Genomic DNA, 25,274 nt, shown 5'->3' with positions numbered 1-25,274 from the left:
ACTAGTATCATGGACAAGTAAGAAGCAGAGCTGTACTTCCCAGTCTATAGTTGAAGCAGAATATGTGGTAGCATTTATGAACTGCACTCAAGTAATCTGGATGAAACATGTATTGGAAGGTTTCAAAGTACCTGTATCTGAACCGGTGAATATATTTTGTGACAACACAAGCGCAATAAATATTTCCAAGAATCCGATATTGCATGCTAGAACTAAGCACATTGAGCTTAAATATCACTTCTTGAGAGAGAAAGTTCAGAATAAGGAGGTTGTACTACAACATATTTCCAGTAAGGAGTAGCTAGCAGATATATTCACTAAGCCCTTACCAAAGACTACATTTACCTATTTGAGAGGTGAATTAGGGGTTCTTCCCCTTCATGAAGTCAACTAAAGTTGTATGCTCTGCATCAGTCAGGAACTACAATGTCAAATTTTTCAGGATTGATGTGTTGAGGGATGCTACTCCATAGGGGGAGCAACATAATAGAGAATGGAAGCTTGTGCCTCCACTTTGGCATTGTTGTCAAAGGGGGAGAAGATATTTGATAATGCAGATGCACTGGTCTATGATGTTTACAGTTGCAATGCTACACTGAGTATTGCCATCAATGTAAAAGGGGGATATTGTCGGATATTGTTGGCATATGATGAACCAACATGTTGATATGACAATAATGTATGTTGTCATTGATGTCAATAAGTGAAAGTGAACCGGTATGCAAATTGGAAGAAGTTGGTGAACTGGTATGAAGAGGTATGAAGAGATGATGTGAACTGGTGTCAGGGTTTCACTAAGCGTGGCTACCAGTTGGTAGTCTTAGGTCTAGGGTTTCTGGTTTGGTAATCCAGCTTGTGTGATGCAACCAAAGACATTCTATGATGAGTTAGCTAAGAGATGAGAATGAGATCAAGGTGCCACGTCAGTTTTGTGCACATGAAGGATTTCCTTGAGGATCTTGCATGTGAAGATCAATTGCATTAAATGTCTACCTCGGGAATGAACATTCTTCTTAGCAATATGAGAAGAGAGCATAATGGGTTACTGATTCCCATACGCGGTGAAAAATGAACGATGCAAATTGTCTTGTGATCTGTTTAAGATTGTATTGCTCTATGCAAAGTGTTTGGATAGTCATAATTGGACCACTTGTATTGTAAACCTAAGATGCTTAGGGTTTAGGGTTTATGCTATTGACCTAACTATTGTCTATAAGGTCGATGATGTTTGTTGTTGTAAGTTGCTGGTAAATGTTGCGTGTGTATCCGAGTGATGAGATACTTGCCAGACTAGTAAGAGGAAAATTGTAGAGTGTGATTGCAGAGTAGAGGAAATGAAAAGGATCTGCCTTGGCATGTAGTGTTGCTATCAGATCAGAGTTTTACCTGTTGTCTTCTAGCCATTTTAATAGTTGGAAAATACCTTTACCAAGTAGCTTTAACAGGCTTATTGTTAATCCTTTAACCGGGTGACTCAAGATCATTGATTTCTTCAAATCCTCTAGCAAGGTAACCTTTAACAGGGTATATAGCCATCCCTTAACCGAGTGATCTTTAACAGGATCGGTTCCTAGCAGAACCTTATTGTAAAGTCTTTAACCGGACTAGGCTCCTAATAGAGCGAGCTTCAAAAGAGTTCAAAAACAAGCTTGTGGGTATTCATCCCCACCATGGTTTTTCCCATTTGGGTTTCCTCATGAAAAATTTGTGTCATGAGTTGTGCATTTTTTATGTGATGATTAAGCATTTTGTGTTTTAGTAATTAAGCATGCAGAGCTATTAGATTATGGTATTACTGGTATACCACATGCATATGTTTATGGGTGAAGTTGTTATCAAGTATTGAATGTATTTGAAGTGATCAGACTTATTAGTTTATGTTGTCTAAGGTCTTACTGTGTTTAACCGGTATTGCCATGGTTAAGTTCAGTGACAAAGACAACCAATTGGTATTGTTTTAACTTGATAAGTTGTTGAGAAATTTTTTGTCTGTACTGATTCACCCCCCTCTCAGTACCGATTAGGGTATTTGTTGTTCATCATTATTCATCACATTCTTCATGTGAGTAGATTTTGACAGGGTGCTCACTTGGTTTGAAGATTCTCACCTCTTCGAGGAAGACAATATGCTCAATTTAATATAATTTTTTCCAAATGTTAAAGTTATATTCAAAGCTAGCATTAAAATTAATCACACATTGGGTGTTTCAAATACAAGGAGGACATGCTTTGGTCCATAGATTATGTAATAAAATTTTCAATAATGGTGTATCTATTTGGAGTTATGTTTTGTCAAATTTTTAGATGTAATGCCCACCAAAATACCCTAGATAAATAAACCAAAACCTACTAACAAAGGAGATAATTTTTTTTCAACATCTACTAATGCAACATATATAACTAACTAGCCATATACAGTTAACATCCATTAACAAAATATACAAGTTTCCATCACGAGTATAAACATAGAAACACTATACGCAAGCAAAAATTAACAATCAATCATTAACTTAACTTCATAATTAAACCATATAATGCATATCCATTCCCTAGGGTATCTCAACGTCACTACTTGACATAAAACTGACACATCTCATAACCATTTAAAACAACATAATACAACTCACAACCCATCCATTTACTTTTCATCCAACTACATCAAATTCATTAACTCTTAAGCTTAATTCAATTACATAGTATAACTTAATCACATAACATATTCCTTAAATTTTTTAAGAGACAACCTAACAAATACTCCTAATAACCATTCCTTACATCATTATAACATCACATAAATAATATATATCCATTCTCTTAAACAAGACTAGAACAATCTTGAAACTTCATTACTATACTATAAGACAAGAAACTTTATTCCTTAAGTAACATAATCCATCTCATTTAAATTATTACCATTACTACATCAAGACCTAAAACAACAACTACATTCCTTCACTTTAATTTCTTCATAAGCTTACGCATACCATTCCTTCTTTAAATATCAATACAAGCAAGTACAAAATATTATTTCTTTCTTCCACATAACACTATAAACCATCATTACATAAATGAGTATCCAATACATCAATGATTATTCTATAAGAACTTCACCTAACTATTACATCTTATCCCTTTCTATTTACATCATAAGAAGATTCATAACATAAAGGTACATGTTTTCTTTACAAATACAAAGCATAGGATTACATGTTCTCATTTACATACATAAAGCATCATAATACATTGTCTTCTTGTCAAGTACATAGAAATCAACTCCAAGAATAATCACATGGAGAATAGTCCACGAATCTAATCCACGCATGCTAGCATCCAAGAAGAGGAAGACCCCAATGGAAGACAACATCAAACAACTCGACCATGTGGAACCAAAAAAGAACCACCCCCATGCTAGGAGATGATAAAGGTTCCAACTCACACTCTAGACCTAGGCTGACACCTATCAACCAAAGGACTCAGCATGACATCTCATGACATCAACATGAATGCAACAACAAATCACATGACCACAACATAAAGAATAGAGACCTCCAGAGGCACAAAAATAAGGAAAGCATAAGGAACTAGGACCTACATGTAGGGGTAGGAGTGTCATCACATGAAATCATCATGGGAACCTGGGAACCTATTCCCAGAATCTGTGATACTCATGCGGACCCATCTCAACCTATGAGGTTAACTAGGGAGTTTGACTTACTTGAATCACCAAGGTCTTCTCAACCATTCCCGGATCCTCCAGGGATGTGAGTTGAGGCCACAAAATAAATTTTATTCTTTTTAATATGAAGATCTATTACTACCCAGGCCTCATAGATTTAATTTTGTTATCACTTGATTACAAAGAAAAACTCTTGTCGTGCCTGTGATGTGTGATACCTTCAGCTGCAACACAAAACACTCAATAGATTATTACAAGCATGGTTAACAAATAATAAGAAAAACAAAGATGAACCATGACAAAGTGACCTATCATCTCCTAAGAAATGTGAGTATGGATTTTCTATCAGATCTGGATAAGCAATCCTAGTGACTTGACTACACCTAGATGAAGGATTTGAAATGATGATGTTATGCAAAGATAAGATTTATTATGCTAGATTGATCAAAGAGGATAATTAAGCTAATGATATGCATGATTAAGCTATGATGATGATGCAATTAAGCTAGAAAAGAGATTGATGAAGCTACATGATTCAACAATTATGCTAGAAAATGATCAAATTAAGCTAAATCTAAGATGCAATTGCTTATAACAATGATTCTCAAATGATATGCCTATAGTAAAAATTCATAAGATGAAAATGAGATGAGATCCTTTGTGCTCCAAAATGGGGGATATTTATAGGATTTCCAAGGCCAAGGGTGAGGTGGCAGGAATCAACGGTCAAGATTGAGTCTGAAGATATCAAGGGTGAAATTGGAGGAGGTTGAAGAAGAGGTTGGAGGAAGAGACACTTGTCATCTTTGTGGTGACAAGTGTCAAGGAGCCTTTCTCATAAAAGGGCAAGTGTCCAAGAGAGGAGACATGTGGCCAAAGTGCCATGTGCCTCAAGAAGAAAATATTCACACCATAGGAGGTTAGGATAAGGAGGTTAGGATGTGAAAGATAGGATAGGGTTGGTTAAACCCAAGGTTAGGTGGAATGGGTTAGGTTAGAGGGATGGTTAGATTAGGTGGTTAGAAGTTACGAGGCATGTGGGTAATTTGAATTTAAAAATTCAAATAATAGGAAGAGACTAATTAATTCTCAACAACTCATAAATTGATTTGTTTTAATTAATTAGGGGATTAGAAGAATTGAATTGAAATGGGGGAGGATTAATTAATCAAAGGAGACTATGGAATGAACCTATTAAATAAATCCTTAGATTTATTAATAAGTAGATGAAAGGGAGAATTCAATAAAATTGCCTAATGAATTCAATTAAATTAGGAAGGGGGATTTAAATAATTGCTTATTTAATTAATTATCTTCAAACCATTTTTAGGTGTATACATTTTTCCCCTCTTTGAAGCGAGGTGTGATGACGTGTTGATTCAAAGAATAATCTCATTTTGATGATGATATTGGTTCGATAGGATGTCACAACTATTGATTGATAAATTATGGTATGATGATGCCCCCTTGGGAGATCAGTTGAGATAATTGATATCCCGATTAGAAATGATTTTATTTCTACAACTATGGTTGATGAAAATGCGAGTTCTATGATCATGGTGATGTGGTTTTGATTATTGATAAAGCTTGATAGTTAGATCGAGATTCAGTCTGGTTTTAGGAATGACACCTCCTGTATAAGACAAAGATGATCAAAGCGTCTAGTTTCAGGAACGATATATCCTGTATAAGACATGATCAGAACATCTGGTTTCAGGAAAGATACATCTTGTATAAGACATGATAGAATCGATTAAACATGATTGATTGATCGAATTGATAAGGTTGATTGGATAAAGAATTGACAGTTTGTTGATATGAAGTTGCAAGAAGATTCAGATATTCTGATGTTGGTTCTATTGAGAGGGTAGCATAATATTTTTGTTGGGTTGACAATATTTGGAGAGAGATGAGTCATCAGTCTGATTGTGTATACACTTGTGATGATGCCTTGATGAAACCTATGATAGATTTAACCTTGGATAAAATGAGCATGTGGGATCCCATGCAAGAATGAAATGCAAGCTAAATACAAAGCTACGACCAGACCAGTCATTGGGTTATTGCGTTTTGTCATCATTGAGGTTTTTTTTTTAAATGTGGGAATTGAGTGCAAACATCACTGGTATAATTAAACCATGATGACTTGAGCACTGCTTTCCTAGATTTTGATATGGCAAGTTAGCACAAGCATCGAGGTATAATTGAACCGAGATGACCTGAGTGTTACATGCGTAAAATAGACAATATTAATCATTTCAATACACAAATCAGAAATATCTTTGATGATACTCTGATGATCATGTCCCGAGACAAATTTGCACATATTAATGATTTATTTATAGACAACAAACAAGAAAAATATCATGTTCCTTCCTTGTTCCTCTAGTCAAAGACATCTTGGAGTCATTCAGAAATCATGATAGCAAAAATCAAGATAGAAAATTTGAACAATCATGTTAAAATCATTACCCAAAAGATATCATCCATTGAAAAGTGTGTGATGTGTTTAGACTGACTTTGTGATAGTTTGATGGTTGATAATTTGATCTCGTGTTCAACATTGAATGTGTCTCAATTTTCACTTGATAAGAGTTGTCTAATTGTTGTTCTTCTTGTTTGATTAAGCTCAAAATGATAAAAAAAATTGCCCCTAGATAGGTGTAGGATTTTGACCCAAGCCTAGAAACAAATTCATTATGATATACCCAATGATCCAAACCATGGCGAGAAGCCACCCGGGATGCTTGCATATGTACAAAGCTTTATTATGGATATGAACAGTGCTGATGGAAAAAGAACGAATGCAAGCAGAAGGATGCATGAACTAATAGATGGAAGAGATAGCCGACAGATAACGCTTGTTTGCCAGGTTTTTACCGTCTGTTTTTATTGCACTTTTTCTCATATTTGATTTTTTTGTTGTTTCACTGTTTTTGGATTTTTTTGCCTTTTCACTTTTTTTTTTTGGATTTTTCTGCTTTTTCAGACATAAAACTTCTTCAAATGCATGCTATTGATGGGTTCTTTGAGCTAATCTTCGTCCTCTGTTGATAGCTGATATGCTCCTGACCCAAATACTGATGTGGTCACAAATGGACCTAACCAGTTTCGTTTAAACTTTCCTTTCTTTTCTCAATCTGCCTAGTTGCATGGATTTTCCTATAGTACTAGTTCCCCAACTTGAAACACTCATGGTTTGACCCTGTGATTATAAATCCGACACATTCTTTGCTGATATACCTTTAAATGATCAAAGGAATTTTGTCTTCGTTCATGGATTAATTCTAACTCTTGTAATCTAGATACTTGTTATTCTTCATCTGGGATAAGATATTTTAATGATACTCGTAGAGAAGGTATCTCTACTTCTATTGGTAGTATTGCTTTTGATCCATAAACAAGAGAGAAAGGTGTGGCACCTATAGGTGTGTGGATACTAGTATGGTAGTCCCATAGAGCATGGTTCAATTGAATATGCCAATCTCTTCTAGCATCGTTCACTGTCTTTTTGAGGATTTTCAACATAGTTTTATTTGATGCTTCTGCTTGCCCATTCCCTTGTGGATAGTAGGGTGTGGAAAATTTGTGTTGGATCTTGAATTTCTCACATAGCTCTTGTACATCCTTATTATTGAACGGTCACCCATTATTAGTGATAATGGTCATGGGTATTCCATAATGATAGATGATGTAATTCAATATAAATGCAACAATTTGTTTTCTTGTGATATTTGTGAGAGGTACTGCCTCAACCCATTTTTTGAAATATTCTGTAGCTACAAGGATGAATTTGTGACCATTAGATGAAGAAGGATTTATCTTTCCTACTAGATCAAGACCCCATTGATAAAAAGGCCAAGATGTTGCCAAAGCATGAAGTTCTTGTGCTGGTGCATGAATCAAATTCCCATGAATCTGACATTGTTTATATGTTCTAGTGATTTGAAAATAATCTCGTTCCATAGTTGGCCAATAATAGCCCAAGCGTATGAGTTTTTTTGAAAGGTAAGACCACTTGAATGAGTGCCACAAATGTCATTATGGACTTCATGTAAGGCCTTCTCAGATTCTTCTTGTTCGAGACATCTTAAAAGAGTACCGTCTAGACCTCGTTTAAACAAGGTATCCACGACAAGAGTAAAATGGGAGGATTGGAGAATAAAGTTTCTCTTTTAGTTCTTTGATCAATCGGGACGTAGGGTGTTATCTTTCAGGTACGTGTAAGTTTGGCCATAATGGGAGGAATCATGCCCAACAAGGTGACATATAGTTTGGGAATCAGGACAATTATGAGCAGGGTAAAACAACTCTTCCACCAAGAATTCATAACGTTGTTGATTTTCCTATGTCTGAAGTAGAGAAGCAAGTGTAGCCATAGCATCTGCTGCTTTGTTGTCATTCCTTGGAATCTGCTGAAAAGTTACTTTTACAAAGTATTTCTTGATATCATCAACCATCTTTTTATAAGGCATTAAATTTTCGTCCTTTGTTTGATAATCGTCATTAATTTGATTGATGACGAGTTGAGAGTCTCCAAAGACTTGAAGTTGTGTAATGTTCCATTCTATAGCCATTTTGATGTTTGTAACCAAAGCTTCATATTCTACTATATTGTTGGTGCACGAAAAGCTTAATTTGTATGTTTTTGGAATTTTATGACCTTGTGGTGTGATGAATAGAATACCTGCTCCTGATCCATGCTGTGTTCCATTATTGATGCCTGTTCCTGGACTGATATTCAGGTGATGTATAGTAAGATATGGATCAAACCCTAGAATGTCTGTATATGACCAAGTAAAATTGATTTTCCATCTTTTGAAGGGTTCCAAATATTTTTTCCTTGCTAATTCTGATAGAGAAGTTGTTGAATATAGAACAGTTATGCCAATGTTAACTTCCTCTGTTGGTTCGATTAAAATGGATGACCTTTCTTGATGGTACTTAGGTAAGGTATCAAATTTCCCATCTTTCGGTGCCTCAAGGAGGTTTTCACCATTAGATGCATCCTTTGTTTTTACTTTTTCCCAGTCTAATGTTGTCAATAAATGGTTTTCAACATTATACCTAGTATTGTTTTCTCGATTTTCACTTTTGCGACTAAGAGATTTAACACCCACTTGACTTGAAGATACATTAGCGGAATCCCTGGTGAAAGTTGTTGCGGGTTTGATTTCATTAAGATATAAGGATATGGCATGGTCATTCAGAAAGTTATCAATGGTAGTATGTCCTTCATTTTCCTAGTCCATAGGTTTAGGAGGGATTAAGGATAAAGGATCCTCATGTTGAATTATGTCAAAGATATCAGGGGTCATGATAGAAATGTCAGAGATTTCAATATGTATTTCTATGTCTAGAACGATACTCTCATCAGAATGACCTCGCACAAGTATGATATGCATGATTAAGCTATGATGATGATGATGCAATTAAGCTAGAAAAGAGATTGATTAAGCTACATGACTCAACAATTATGCTAGAAAATAATCAAATTAAGCTAAATCTAAGATGCAATTGCCTATAACAATGATGCTCAAATGATATGCCTATAGTAACAATGCACACGATGAAAATGAGATGGGATCCTTTGTGCTCCAAAATGAGGGATATTTATAGGATTTCCAAGGCTAGGGATGAGGTGGAAGGAATCAACGGTCAAGATTGAGTCTGAAGATATCAAGGGTGAAATTGGAGGAGGTTGAAGATGAGGTTGGAGGAAGAGACACTTGTCATCTCTGTGGTGACAAGTGTCAAGGAGCTTTGCTCACAAAAGGGCAAGTGTCCAAGAGAGGAGACATGTGGACAAAGTGCCATGTGTCTCAAGAAGAAAATATCCACACCATAGGAGGTTAGGATAAGGAGGTTAGGTTGTGCAAGATAGGATAGGGTTGGTTAAACCCAAGGTTAGGTGGAATGGGTTAGGTTAGAGGGATGGTTAGGTTATGTGGTTAGAAGTTACGAGGCATGTGGGTAATTTGAATTTAAAAATTCAAATAATAGGAAAAGACTAATTAATTCTCAACAACTTGTAAATTGATTTGTTTTAATTAATTAGGGGATTAGAAGAATTGAATTGAAATGGGGGAGGATTAATTAATTTGAATTAATTAATCAAAGGAGACTATGGAATGAACCTATTAAATAAATCCTTAGATTTATTAATAAGTAGATGAAAGGGAGAATTTAATCAAATTGCCTAATGAATTCAATTAAATTAGGAAGGGGGATTTAAATAATTTCTTATTTAATTAATTATCTTCAGACCATTTTTAGGTGTATACAACTCCCATGAGATATCTTGGTAGTACTCTAGACCACCCAGATCTCTTGAGTGTCTAATCCTCAAGACCCCACTCACTCGCTTGGAAGCCTGCTTCGCCCTAACATGCTCCTAGACCTTAGGGAAAACTCATGAACATATGAATATCTTCAAAGCCCAACATGAAGCTCAACATGAAAATCAACTAAATGTTATTCTGAATCTGATACAAATTGAACCACAATAGATAACCTATGCACATACAATCAACACCATAAGACAAGGATCATGCCATACACTCAAGAATCATAAAGAGACAATAAAGAATGCCTCAAAAGTGACATGAAAAATGAAATATGGAAATAAAATGAACCCAATAGTATCATAAAGTCCTCAATAGCAAGGCACAACAATCCCTCTTGCTGGAGGTGCAAAAACACTGTTTGCATTATGGATGAATTGATTATGTGTTGCATTGATGTTTTGTCATTGATGTCAACACTAGCTGTTATGGATGGTTACTGATAGACATGTTTTGGTTACCGGTAGAAGATCTAGTGTTACCGATAGAAGAGATTATTTGTTGGACACTTTCGACATGTTTGGATCTATGGAATGTGATTGGTTACATGTGATACATGCTTTTGGAGCATGTTTTGGTCAGTTGGTATTGGATACTATCATACACTCTTGTAAACCCTTACCGACATTGGTTTAAGGCTTTACTGACAGAGCTTTCACTGAGGAATCATGACATGATGCATAAGTGGTGTTGGTGTAGATTCTAGATGGATTTCAGGATGCTAAAGATGTTCTTTGATCGTGCTTCAACTGCATGAAGACATTGCTTTGGCATGGTGGACCCAGAATAGGTCTGGTACCTATCTAGGTTATGGATCAGTATCATGCTAACATGTACTCTACATGTTACCGGGATGTTTCAAGAGGATTTATGGATTTGTTATTGTTGTTTTGGTCTTAAGTCGACATGGCATATCATTGTAATATGGAATTATGTAATGATCTTATTGTAATATCTTTTAGTTGGCTGACCTAATTGGTTTAGGTCTTAGGGTTGGTATAAATTAATGTAAGATCTCATTGTAGATCATGGTGTGGAAATAAAAGGTGTATCGTGGTCATGATTTGTAATATCATATGCGAAGGATCAGGTCGATCATAGGTGATCGAATTGGGATTAAGGAAGAGGTCAAAGGCCTCCAGTATTGAGCTTAATTGGGACTGTAATCAAGCATGGTAGATGCTATCTCTGGCAATTCACTTTATTGGATTGTTGTCCATTTATCTTGAGGTGGTTTTAACCTCTGTAGTCAGTGAGACTCTTTTGTAATGAGCATTACGCTCTAGGTAGTGTGCCTTCCTGCATGTGCAGGCCCCTCATTGTATCACATACTTTCTGCAAAAGTATCATCTGACTGTGGGTAGGCCTCCCACCGTGGTTTTTCCCTTTCTGAGTTTTCCACGTACAAATCATGTTGTTATGTGGTATGGTTGCTTTGCATTGATTATCTATTTAATTGTTGAGTTACATTGTTTACCGGTATCTGTGTCTATTGGCATTTGTTTCTGCTTTATCGATATTTGAACGTTTATGTGCTCCAGTTTAAGGTTGTATTGTGGATTAAATGTTATAACTGTTAACAACTGATTCACCCATCCTCTCAGTTGTTCACCGGTTATCCTAACAAACACATCCTAAACAACAAGGAATGTATACATCTTGCTAGAGCAACTTGCGAATCCTCAACCAATAATTGCAAAACACTAGCTAGAGCATAAAATAGATTCAAACACATCATAAATTCATAGAGAAATGCCCCAAAACCATCAACACTACTAACCCTAGCCTCTGGAGTGTGAATACAACTGAAAAAGTCAACCTGGACATCAAAAATCAACCCAGAAATACACTGACATTGTTTTGGTGCTATTGTCTCCCATTTTAGCACTATTTTTTCTCAGGCTAGCACTTTTGTCTCCCAATATAGCACTTTTGTATTGGGTGCAGCATTTGGGGAAAATGGGAGAAATGTGTAATCAAACATGCCCAGTTTCGGGCAAGGGCATAATCAGGGCTTGTAACTGACCCAGAAAACATAGAAGACCCCTACAAATGTAGAACAAGATTGACATATACCTAATGAGATCAATAAACCAAGAAAATAATCTCAATCGACGAACACAAGCACACATAGGTGTCGCAGAGATAATCAAACAAATGCAGATCATTGCAAAGGATCTTAGACCAATCAGGAAACCTGAAATAGAGTTGTATGGACCAAAAAACTATCACAACACAATGTCTATTGAAACAAACAGTCACAGAGATCCAAAAATCACAAAAAACACATTCAAAGACCCCATTTTCAATCATTACAAGAAATATGGAAAATAAATCTAAATGCAAGCCTCCCAAACCTTTCTTTAATCAAATAATGATTGATAACTGAAATATAATCCCTAATTCCCTAAACAATATTTCCTGAAGACACTTGCAAACAATCTTTCTGAATCCAAAAGAAAAGTGTAGAGAATCGTGAAGCCAACCTGGAAAAGAAGCAAAAAGGGGATAAAATCTAAAGATGCAATCAAAGATCCAGCAAGAATCTTCAAGTAATTTGAATCCAAATCCCAAAACCAATCTCTCCAAGAAAACCCTTCAAATTCTCCCCAAAGTTCCAACCCCCATGAATGCACATGAAGCTCAATAAATTCAAAAATCAAAACAAAACTATATAAAATTCAACCAATGAAAATATTTCATTATACTATATATTATGCCTACCTTTACATAATTCGAGGAAGGTTTTATAAAAATATATTTTTATTTACCTACCTTCTCATTCAATCAATCAAATAAAAGGGTAGGTAGATTATATTAATTAACCAAAAGGGAGTAGAAAAACAAATAATTAATTAATAATTTACTCTCCCCATAATTAATTATTAATTACAAATAACAATATATTGAAATGCCAAATGCATTAAATAATTACCTATGAATAATATTAATACCCATTCAATAATAAAATACCAATACATAGGTAAAATAATATCAATTAATAAATAAATAGCCATAAATAATTTATAATAATCAAGAATCAAGACCCCAATAAAAATAAATAAATTAAAATAAAATAAAATGAAATAAAATAGAATAAATATAAAACTCCTTCAATCAACATTAAATAAAAATCAATTAAAATAAAATTAATTTAAACAATAAATAATAATGAATAACAATTAACTTCAATTAAACCTTAAATAAAATAATAAATTATATCAATAACTTAAACATTAATCCATCAAAATAAATATTTAATAATTAAATAATCACACATCATCTAACTAGGAACAAACACAGACTCATAACATCTTACATCAATGAGAAAGAACACAACACAAGACTCTAACCTCGAGTTGTGTCGTGGCGCAATCAACAAGGTACACAACTTAGACCTAGAGTGTGTGAGGGAAACTATGTCATCAACGACAACTTTTCATTAGGATAAAGACATGCTCAGACTTGTTAAGCCAGGTGGAGTCGATGTCTGGTACCTGCAAACCTCCATCAAACACTAAACACAACATATACAATAAGCAGTAGGAAGAGAAAGGGAAGAAAGCTGAAATAAACCAGGAATAGTCGAATAAGGGTATGGAGGAAAAAGTGGAGAAGCTGGAAGCTTAGATTGGTAATCTAGAGGAAGGAAAAACATCTATGAAAAACTTTCTGGTAATGATTCTGGATATCCTTACCTCTGTGACTAAGAATTTAGAGGAAATTACCAAGTTCCTTAATGGTTCCAGCACCTCCAAACCTGTTGTGGACCTATATATTGATGAGGATGCTATCGAGGCAGGGACAGTGGAAAGTGCTCTTGGTAGTGCGGCAAAAAGAACAAGGGCGAGCATGAAAAAAGCTGTTGTGGCCTCTTCCAAGGATATCCCTAAGCTTAGGGATAATATTAAAGATTTGCAAGGGATTAGCGGAAATTTGGCTAATGCCCTAAAAAACATTAAGTAATTTGTCTTCTATCTTTTTATGTTATGGTTGGATGTTGCTGGTTTTATTGGGCTTTTTTGTTGATTTTTGCCCATATTTGTGCTGGTTTTTTGGCAGTCTATCTTTTCATGTTTCTTAATGCTATTATGTTTTAAGGATCTTTTGTAAAGGGTTTCGGGATCCCTTCAAAACCTTCTTTTCCCATAATAAAAAACATATACAATACATATACATCATGATAAACAGGCAAACATTAGAGAATCACGATGACATATCATGCTCGCAATGAGTGATATGAAATCGTCTCTACGCACGAAGACAATCACACAATATAACCATCAAGACATCGCATAGAATCATAATCATGAAATAGGGTTAGTATGTCATAAGATATCATCAAATCATCATATATATAATCCACACATAAAATGATCACATAAAGGTCATCAAATAAGAGTCCATCATCATAATAGTCTATGAATATCATCATCATCCTAACAAAATCATAACATTAAGTGCAAATATAACATCTATCATAAAAAATGAAGCATCCAAACATAATAAATCCATAAAAATATATTAAAAGCATCTCAAGGTAGTCTATGCTATAGCAATATAGTCTATTGAAGCGCAAAAGGAAATATGAATCAGGGAGGGGCACTACATTAGACATGATTTTTTATAATATTTTTTTTAAAATTAATTTTAAAAAGACACATCAATTGACTTCTCTTTAAAATAAATACCTTTCCACTTTTCAAGAACAATCTTAAACAAGGTCGTGTTGCTACAAAGTTCTTGTCATGCATTATTTATGTTCAATAGTTAATTTGTTGGATTCTTGTTTATGCTTCACAAAATCTTGATTCATACAAATCTTTGTTGCTAGCAAGACATGAAATAAGTCTAGTTGAATTGTTGGTAAGCTAAGATTGAAATACAAGGTATATTTGATAATTTAAATTTGAATCACAATTTAATGGTGGCTAATCCATACATACTATACTTGTTTTATAGTGATAATTTGATTCTAGTTCAATTGTTCTTAAGCTAAGATTGAAATACAAGATATATTGATTGTAATGAATGAATCATAACTGAAAAATTTCTATATAACTAAGACAAAATAGTACTTATAAGTGAATTAGAATGTTTAAATGAACATAAAAATAACTTCACTAATCACATCATAATAAAGATGATCATTCAAATGAAAAATTCTAAAAACCATATCTTAATTACCTCATTCTAAATTTAACAAGAAAAATTTAAAATAATAATAAGACTAGGTAAATAATGGAGATATTTAATTTTTGATATTGTTGTAGGTTCAATAAGTTATAATAAAGTTGTTTGCCAAATTTTAATGCTTGATAAAAAAAATGCAGAAATATAAAATTTTTTATGGTAATATAGTCAGTCACAAATCATCTAACAAATTGACCATAAATAAACAAGCTCTAAAATGTCTAAGAAAATAGTCTTTAATATATCTTAATTTAAAAAATAATATAAATATATTTATATAACTAAATTAATTTTAAAGGAAAATAATTTATAGTCAAATTCAAATTTAGAAGATTGGATCATAAATTCAAAAATGTTATAAAATATGAAATAATGTTAATTAAATTTAATGAGGTTTAAATTTCTTTCTTTTATCTAAAAGTTTTTATTTTACCTAATTTAAAGAGGTAAGCATTGTCTTCCCTTTGTGGATTACATAATTGTGAAAGTTATATAACAAATTTATCTTGATATTAAGAACCTACTTTTTGATATTAAATTTACTTTTTGATTGATATTCTAAAATCATTAACAATAAGTAATTTAAAGGCCCGCACACAAAGTACGAATGTAAGCTTCTAAATTTATGAATGAAAAAAATCAAGTTAAAAGATATAATATGATGGAAAAAATCATTATATTAAATGTTTACAAATATTTTCTATCAAGAAATATTTTTATAAATCATATTTTAAAAATATTGTCAAACAATATATTATAAATTATAAAATTATATTTAAATGTCATAAATATCATTATATAAATATATGCTAAGTCCAATAATTTTTAAAATTGTAAAATTGACTTAAAACTAAAAAAATAATTTATGTGCTAAGAGAAGAAAATAATCAGCTAGGAAATAAGTTGAAACAATGCAATGACAAGATTGGAAAATTAAATACAAAAAATAAAGAAGACGAGTTGTCGTGGGTTAGTAATAAGGAGTTTTGAATGTAGAGTTGTAGATGTGCAGAATGAGAAGAGATATTGATCCAAGCATATAGAGCTATGTGGACCCATTTAAGAGATGAAAACTATGAGGTGGAAAACAAGCTGAGAGAAAGCATTGATAGGAATAAGGAATTGCATGCACATATGAGAAAATATCGCCGCTTATGGGAAGCTTGAAGACACAATTTGGACTCTATTGCAAGGATACAAAATAATTTTAATCAATCTATTATTGAAAGTAAATAATTAAAGGAAAAATTGGTTGAAGATAAACACATGTGGGATACTTGTAAGGGATAATTTGAAGTTCTAATTGCAAAACTGCAAAATGATCTTATTGAAGCAAGAATGTTAAGCCATATGCGTGAGGATTTTTTCTCTCAATTATAACATGAAAAATATGAGTTGGAAAAGACTTTTATATGGCTACAAAACTGTTGCAAGGTGTGCGCCCTTGGTCTCCTTGTGTTGTGTAGTGCAACGCTTGGGTTTGCGACATGGCTTAACTGTCTCCTATGGATTCTAAGTCTAGTGGTTGTATTAGGCATTAAAAAGTTGATCTTTTGGTGCAACAAAAACCGTACTTCTAACAAGTGATATCAGAGTCTGGGTCATAGGCTCAAATCCCTTCACTTGTGTTGGGGGGGGATTGTTCCAAGGTGTGCACCCTTGGTCCCCTTGTGTTGTGTTGCGCAGCGCTCGGGTTTGCGATATGGCTTAACTTCCTCTTGTGGATTCTATAAGTCTAGTGGTTGTAGTGGACATTAATAGGTTGATATTTTGGTGCAATGACAATCGTACTTCTAACACAAAGCAATTTTGATGAAATGAATATTTTGAGAGAGAAAGACCAGGAACTGTGTAATGTGTTAACAGAAGACAATAATGTCTATTTAAGTGACAAAAGTGATAATATAACAAAAGTGAAAAAATGTCTATTTAAATGATAATGACAACAAATATAGCATAAATTATTTTATTTCATCAATAAAATAAATTATTGATCCAAAAGAGAACATAACTCACCTTGCACAGAGCTCCAATGCTTGAATTTGAAAAGATTGAAATGGAAAACCCTAAAATACAGATAAAATCTATATTATTGTACTTCACAGCCAACAATCCATTTCCAAAACAAATACAAAATGATTATTGGTAGTTCATTCCATTTGCACAAGAATAGGTTTTTCTTTCATTATTATAAAGCCGAACTTGAAAATATATTCAATTCTCATATTCAAGAAACAATTATCTCAAAATATCCATTTAGTGCATTAATCGCTCATATTGACTCAAATGCTTTCAACCAATAAAATTAAAAAATAAATAATTTTTGAAATGTGTTTATTTAAAAATTTTGCCTCTAAAATTTAAGAAAAAATAATATATTTTTGCATATGAAAAATTTATGTAACATGATTGGTTAAAAATGTGTGCATTAATAACATGTTAGCAACAACACGATTGCTATAGTTCTAGGCAGGAACTAATAACGAAGCCAAATCATGCTTTGCAAATAGTGTTGCTAAGAAAATTTTCCCCATATAATTACACATTCTTGAATTCCTTTTCACCTATTATAGACCCATTCAAAGAGTCAGAAAAAGATGATGTTGACTCAGGTGCAAAAGGTTATGTACATGTTTGCATACAATAGTGAAATTGTATAAAGTATATAATTTGAGCTAAACTTGGACAACACTATATGGATCTAGTTGGAAAGTAAGAAGTTAACTTGCAGGTGAACAAAAGAAAAAATTGAGAAAAAGAATAATTTTTTTTTTATTAATAATAAAATTTGCATGAATTACAAATGATAAAACTAACACAAGAACAAAAAATAGAGGAAAAGTAGGAACATTTTTGGAAAAGGCTGAGAGTAAGCCCAAATTTCCTTGGTTAGCTAAAAATAGAAAAACTAGTAGTAAGTTATCCTGTTGGAATTTTTTAATGTACCCATGTTTATGAGCTTATCCTACTTATATATCAGGGACTAAATAAAAGCATTGAGTGTGGGCATCTTCCAAGTTGCTCCTATTGTAAGCCTGACTATGTGAAAAATGGAGACAAATACAACATACTCTAGAACCAATGTTGACAAAATAGCAAGAATTAATTTATTTTCTTGCTTGGATTTGTGAATTCCACATCCTTTTAGCTAGAGCAATAAGGCCTTGAACTTTGTAAAGAATTTTGGAATGTTTTCAAAACTACTTAGATCTAATGATTTGAACTCATTTTCAAGGATGTGATCTCGTATCTCATCTTGGTTCCCAAAAGAGTCTCTAGACTATTCCATACCTCATTTTGACTTATGTATACTTCGACATGAAACGATTGTAATGTCCCCCTTTGTGAATTCCCTAGTTTTTTCCCCTAAAATCATAATTCCTAGAAAAGAAAGAAATGAAATAGAGTTAGAGATATCATTTACCAATTTAAATTATTGGACAAGATAGATCCTAGTCGAGGCCCTACAATCGTGTTAAATAATCTTTGAAAGCATAATCCATAAAATAGATATTTCCTACTAGGGTTAGGAACATTATCCTAATTATATGATATACCTAATTCATTAATGGAGTGCAACCATAAAAGGGTTAGGATAAGGAGGCATGATAGGGTGCCTAAAGTGATCCTCTACCATAGGCCCAAAAGAAGATATACCATCCCTCTTAGCCTCATGTGGCCCTTTTCTATCCATATGAGTGGGTTTACCTAGTGAAAAATCTTATAGCAATACTCCCTCTTCTTACCACCCTTATTCTCATCTCTAAAATTGGGAATCTTTAATCCGATAGTCAACCATGATAGACGTTTGAGGGGAATAGTCAATAGGGTGCCCATAGCATCCTTCCCTTTTGAGCCCAAGGGAGGGGCATACCTTGCACACCCTTGGACTCATGGGACTATCAATAATCCACCATGAGGTTGTGTGCTTAGAAGAGGACCTCATAATAGTTCCCCCTCCTTGTATTCCCTCACTATCCCTATCATGGTTGTTTGCAACATTTGAACAAATATACGAGGGATCCACATTATTGTCTATTTTCCATATATAAGAGATTATATAATAACATAATAAGATTAGGTTGCATACATATCATTCATATCTAAGTATTTATACATAGAATTACATCATGGTGCATATCGCAAGAGTTACTATTTCTGTTATATGGATTAAATCTTAGATTTGGTCTAAGTGTGTTCTTGAGATGCTTGATCCTAATTTGTCTTTCTCAGATTAATTCACTTGATCACCAATTCTCTTTTTGATCTAATATAAATGCTTGATCACTCATCTATATACAAATTTGTCTTCTCTTATGAATATTTATGCTTGTTCAATTGTTTTACTTTACGTATGCAAATTATATGTACTTCAATTTTTGATTTGATTCCCTTCCAAAACAGTCTCTAGATTAGATTATTTATTTTCAATTCTCCTTCTTGTTTTATTCCCTTTTCCCTTGTTTTTTTTGCCTTCATCAAATGAATTTTTTTCCTATTTATCTCTTCATGTGGAGGGGTCACATCTTTTCATAACACCTATTGCCTTTGAAGAGTTGTGCCCTTTCAAGCTGAGCATTCCCCATAATTTTAATATGTTGACCTCATTAAATAGTTGTTCTAATCTTTTATTGAATTGTTATCTTCTTGGATCAGCCCCTTATACTGTACCTTGGTTGGCTATCTTATGACAATTGCTTCTTATTTTAATTTTATTATTCTAGGTCGATCTTAAATAGGTTAACAATATTATCTTAACTTCTTAAATTTAGTAATCATTTTTACCTTTCATTGGTCATCCCTTATATCAATTCCTTGATGAGGTCAACCTCCCTTAATTTTAAATTCCATAATTTTAGAATAAATTTCCTCTAGTTGTTGGAAGGAAACTTAGGCCATACTAAGCTGCATCAAAAGGTTAATCACTAGACTCATCAGAGGCTATCCACTACTGCTAGGGTGACTCTTCTTCAATCTTTTATTTAGCCTCTTGCTATTTACAAGAGTTTTGTTCAAATGTCTCTTATGTATTTCCTCAAATAATTTGATGCTCTCTCATGTCAATTCCTTTGGAGTGGTAATTTTCCTGCTTATAAGTGGAGTTTAGTTAAGTGGGAGTCTGTGTGTAGATTAAAGAAGGAGGGGGGCCTTTTTCTTTTCTCTGCCATCTTAAATGGGCAAGTTCTTGCAACCAAATTATATTGGCGATGGTGTATTAGTTAGAATTGGGTTTGGGCTCGCATTCTCATGATAAGTTTTTAAAAGGAGTAAATAGTTTGGATGTTCCTCATTATTGTTTGAAGGGACGAGGATCTATGATTTGACACACTTTGAAAGTGGGGACTCACCTTATTAAGCAAGAACTTTTTTGGATTTGCAATAAGGGCTCAGAAGCTCTTTTTTGGCTTAATTCATGGGATGGTAATCCTCCTATTCTTTCCATGTATCCACACTCATAGCCACTATGTGATAGTTTTATTACAGCTCATTGGACTATGGTTGCGAATTATAAGACTATTTGGAATATGGGGATGACTGATGGTTACAGATGGTTGTTGGTGAGTTGGAGGAGGCTCATACTGAGTTGTCTCATATTCTTGCTTCTCATGAGTACAACTCCTTGGTGGGGCAGGACATTTTGGACTGGGGTAGTGATTTGTCTGGTAAGTACTTTTTTTTCTGCAAGGTACTTGGACCTCAATAGACAAGTTTTAGAGGTTTAGAGGTTCCTTGGTGGGAACAGGTGTGGAACAATTTTTCATGGCCCAAATGAAACTCTTCTATGTGGCTGGTGGTTCAGAATCACTATCTTACTTGGGATAACTTGTGCAAGAGGGGATTCCTTGGTCCCTCTATATGTGTTATGTGTTGTAATAGTGAGGAGAGTATTTCTCATCTTTTCTTTTAGTGCTCTTTCTCTAAGGAAATTTTGCACTTTTGTTGGAGATTTTGGAATTAGGCCTGTTGGCATGTCTCCTCTTTGGTTGAGTTTTGGGCTTGCTAGGGTAAGCCCACAACTAAGACTCCTTTTCTTCAGGTTGCTTGGGCTCTAGGACCCACTTTAATTATTTGGCATATTTGGTTGGAGAGGAATAACAAGATTTTTCATGCTGCCAGGGTGGTTATTCAACACTTGTGATGGAAAACTATTCATTTTGTTCATGAGACTATCTTGGCAAGGTGTTACTTTGCTAAAGGTGTGTCTCCTGTTGATATTTGCACTTGGCTAAATTTTCCTCTGCAAGGAGGTGATCCTTCTCTTGGGGTGAGGAATGTTAGGTAGGTCATGAGGAATAGATGTAGGCATCATTTGCAGAAGATAAATCTAGAGGGTCGATGGATCTCTCTTCATGGAGTTTTGAAAGTTAACACTGATGGCTCTTCTTGGGGAAATCCCGATCATGCTAGTATTGGTGGAGTAGGGCATGATAGTGGTGAAGAAGTTTAGTTTATTTTTTCTATCTATAAGGGTTTTCAGATGAATAATTGCATGGAGGCTCTTTCCATTTTGCTTTTTGTGGAGCAATTTTTTTTATTGAGAAAGAAGCAAGAACAAGGGTGTTGAACCTTAATACAACAACCTAAAGGTAGTAAGAGAGACAACCAAACATGGGAGCAATCCCCCAAAAAACATGGTCAGATAGGACAAAGGAAAAATTCCTATCAAACTAACAACAACCTAGAACCCCACTCAAGGAAGGGGAGAGACACTCAAACCTTTATTAGGAGGGGTTTGGGGAAGGGGAGAGGACGTCTCCTTCTACCTGCGACAAACCACAATCTAGGAAATACTATCATTGGGACCATCAAAAGAAATATCAAGTGGGGAGGACCCCGTTGAAGCACAATCAGAGGAACTAGCAGAGTGTTGCTTTAGAACAATAGCAAGTTGTTGCATAGGGACAACATCAGGAGAAAATTTTGTAGGAGTAGGAAGGAACTACAAAATAGGAGCAATAGGAGTTGAATCCTCAAGAACAACAATAGTAGCATCAACAACAACAAGATGCACAACTTCATCCCGAGAGGGAGTCTCATCCTCCTGAGAGGATTCAACAGAGTCAAAAGTATAAATAGTCAAGTGATCAATTGTAACATCCTTCCACCAAATAGCAACACCTTTGTGATGTGGAAGAGAGCAATCCAAAGCTAAATGGTTCGTAGAGAAGTATTTTTGACATCGAAAGGGGAGGGCCTCAAAATCCAATATTTGAGTCCAAGGCCCATCCCCAACCATAAGAACCACATCCCCAGGGAGAGGTGAGGAGATATTGCTGAATATTTTGGACAATTGAGATGAAGGTGAGTTAATTGTAAAAAAAAAAAAAATTCCCACAGAAACAAATCTGACAAATTAAAACTTTGAATACTTAACCATAAATAGATATGAACATGAATGAACACACATGAAACACTAGATATGACGTGGAATATCAAAGAAGGGAAAAACCATGGAGAATGTTAGTTCTCAATATGAAAAACACCTATTAGGGTGACACCAGTTAAGATGATTTATACAAAGTTGGTTCATTGCTAGGTTGCTCACTATAGGTGGGCTCACTGCCTAGCTAAAATTGCTAGAAAAAGGAGGGCTCATAGCTTGGAGGAAGAAAGAAAGAATCCACCAAAAGGGCACAACTACCAAACTATTGCAATGTCAGAAGAAGCCTTAGGCCCACTTTCACCAGTACCAAACAACATCAACATACAATCATACTAATCAACCACTTTACATCAACAAAGATAGATCTTCCTCTTAAAATCAACTTCCTTCTACAAATAATCCAAAAAAACAATTTTGAAGAACATCAACATGTGTTGAATTAGCATAACAAAGATACATGCATGACTATCAAAAATCCAAAAACACAACAGGAGAACGAGAAATGTGGAGCTTTGCAAACTCTGCTAGACAATCATTATCATCGCTGCATAGACTTCTGAAGCACAACTTTCAGACCACCAAAACATGAGAGTAGAACCTCAAGGAAATATCCAACATGTCACCACATGATGAGAATATTTGCAACAAATCAGAAATGGGGAGAAAAACCAAAATATTGAAACACAAAATTAGTATGTTGACATCAATGACAACCATATTGAAACACCAAGCAACTTCACATTTGCAATAGATGTCAATATCAATTAAGATGTGGGAAAAGGTGGAGTGGCCCATGGAAGATATGGCATCATCAACCCTCAAGAATTAGCCTATAGAGTTTCCAATGGACTCGTAGCAAGAATGCTCCTAGAAATGAAGAGGGAGGTTCAAAAGGCAAACCCAAACCAAATGCACATTAAGTGGTTCAACAAGATGGTTAAAAGTAGTTGTCTAGGGTTTAACTGAGAGGGAGTGAATTCTCCAAGCGTGTTGTGGAGAGATGTTGTATTCTTGGTTAGACAAGGATTATTTGTGAATCTAATTCTTAGGTGGTGGTGACTCTACTTGGTGCAAGAGCACCTAGTGGCACTCATGGGTTGTCATGCCTCAATGAGGCTTGCTGATACAATGTTCATGTGTTTTGTCATTTTTTTTATTCAATAAGGTCCTAAGTACCAATTGGAATAAATATAGTCCCATTTGCAAGGTCATACAATTAAGTTTGTAAGGCTTTTAAGCCAATCATCATATGTAGACCAATATGGGCCTAATGTGGTCAATCATGGTCAAAGCATTCCAAGTATGCCCAACATGGGTGGAATTGATGTAGTAAGTATTGTTAAGTCTATTTGAACATGTCTAGGGCAAGTATAGATGTTTTTGAGTCATTTTGTTAAGTTGGATAGAAGTTGTCAAAGACTTGTAAAAATTGTCAACAAGTGCAATTATGTTCCAATAGTTATCCCTTTTCAAAATTTAGTTGGGAACTATTGGAAATGTATATAAAAAATTTCAAATAGCCTCATTTGAGTCGAGGCATGTTGGTTGGTGGTTGTTTTTCTAAAGAGAAGAAGAAATAACAAAATAGAAACTTTGTTTTCCTACAATTTCTGTATTTTTTGCTGCAAAGACATGTGGTTATTCCTTGTACGGTCAAATCATGGATTGAGACCAGTGCCATCTGAAAGTTGGTTGAATCACCTTTCCAAGGATATCAATTTTATAAGTTTTAATTAAGTTTGGAGTATTTTGTGAACATTTTTTTAAAACTTGTCCTGAAACCCTACTTCCAAGGGTTTGAGCAGAGAAACATGAATATATTTCCATTCCATTGAGGGACAATCATGAAACTTGGTGGAATGGTAGGGATAGGTTTTTTTCAGATGGGTTTTATTTCATTTTTGTAGGTACCAAGGTCTGATGCATCTTTGGAGCCATGAACACCTAACATCTCTATGTGTTAGGTCAAGGAAGTGAGGATTAGAGTAAAATGTTGAAAATTTGAGTGTTTGGGCACCCAAAACTAGTTGAATCTTTTGTTTGGTGATGTACCACACTTGTTCATACCATTGGTTGAGTGGTGAAATGCAAAAATAGGATACTTGCTTTGTAAAATAGGGCTAATTGTGGCTCTAGTGTAACGGTGGAAGTCAAGTTTTGATGCATACACTCTAAAACACCCTAGGCTAATTTTGAGATATGTTTTAGAAATATGAAAAGAGTAGTAAAAAAAGGTTTCATATTTTTGATAAATGGTTTGAGTGGGGAGATTCTTTCACCAGTCCTAAAAAGGAGGGCTATTAGGATTTTTGGGTTTTTGTGAAGGGTCACACCATTCCTCTTATTAGAGACCATAACCAATGATCGGGTCATGTTTGGTTGGGTATTATAAGATTTTTTCAAAGTCGTCATTTGAAGGACTAATACATTTGAATTCCCGCCTTATATTGAGCCCTCTTTGCCTAGGTCTAGGAGGCCTAGTTTGCTAGGTGAGTTCAGAGAAAGATCTCCCTAAATTTGTATCTATCTTGTTTATTTGTAAACCTATTTGTAATTCAATCCAAGAATATATTCACCTCTCCATCACTACTAAATGGGCACTGACTAGATGATGTTAGTTGACACTTAGCTTTGCTTATTAGACAAATTATTAGGTTGTGTGGCTTGTTGGAATCTA

This window comes from Cryptomeria japonica, chromosome 10, assembly GCF_030272615.1.
Source record: "Cryptomeria japonica chromosome 10, Sugi_1.0, whole genome shotgun sequence".
Classification (NCBI taxonomy): Eukaryota; Viridiplantae; Streptophyta; class Pinopsida; order Cupressales; family Cupressaceae; genus Cryptomeria; species Cryptomeria japonica.
The sequence above is the reverse complement of the archived record's forward strand: the minus strand, read 5'-3'. Positions refer to the sequence as shown.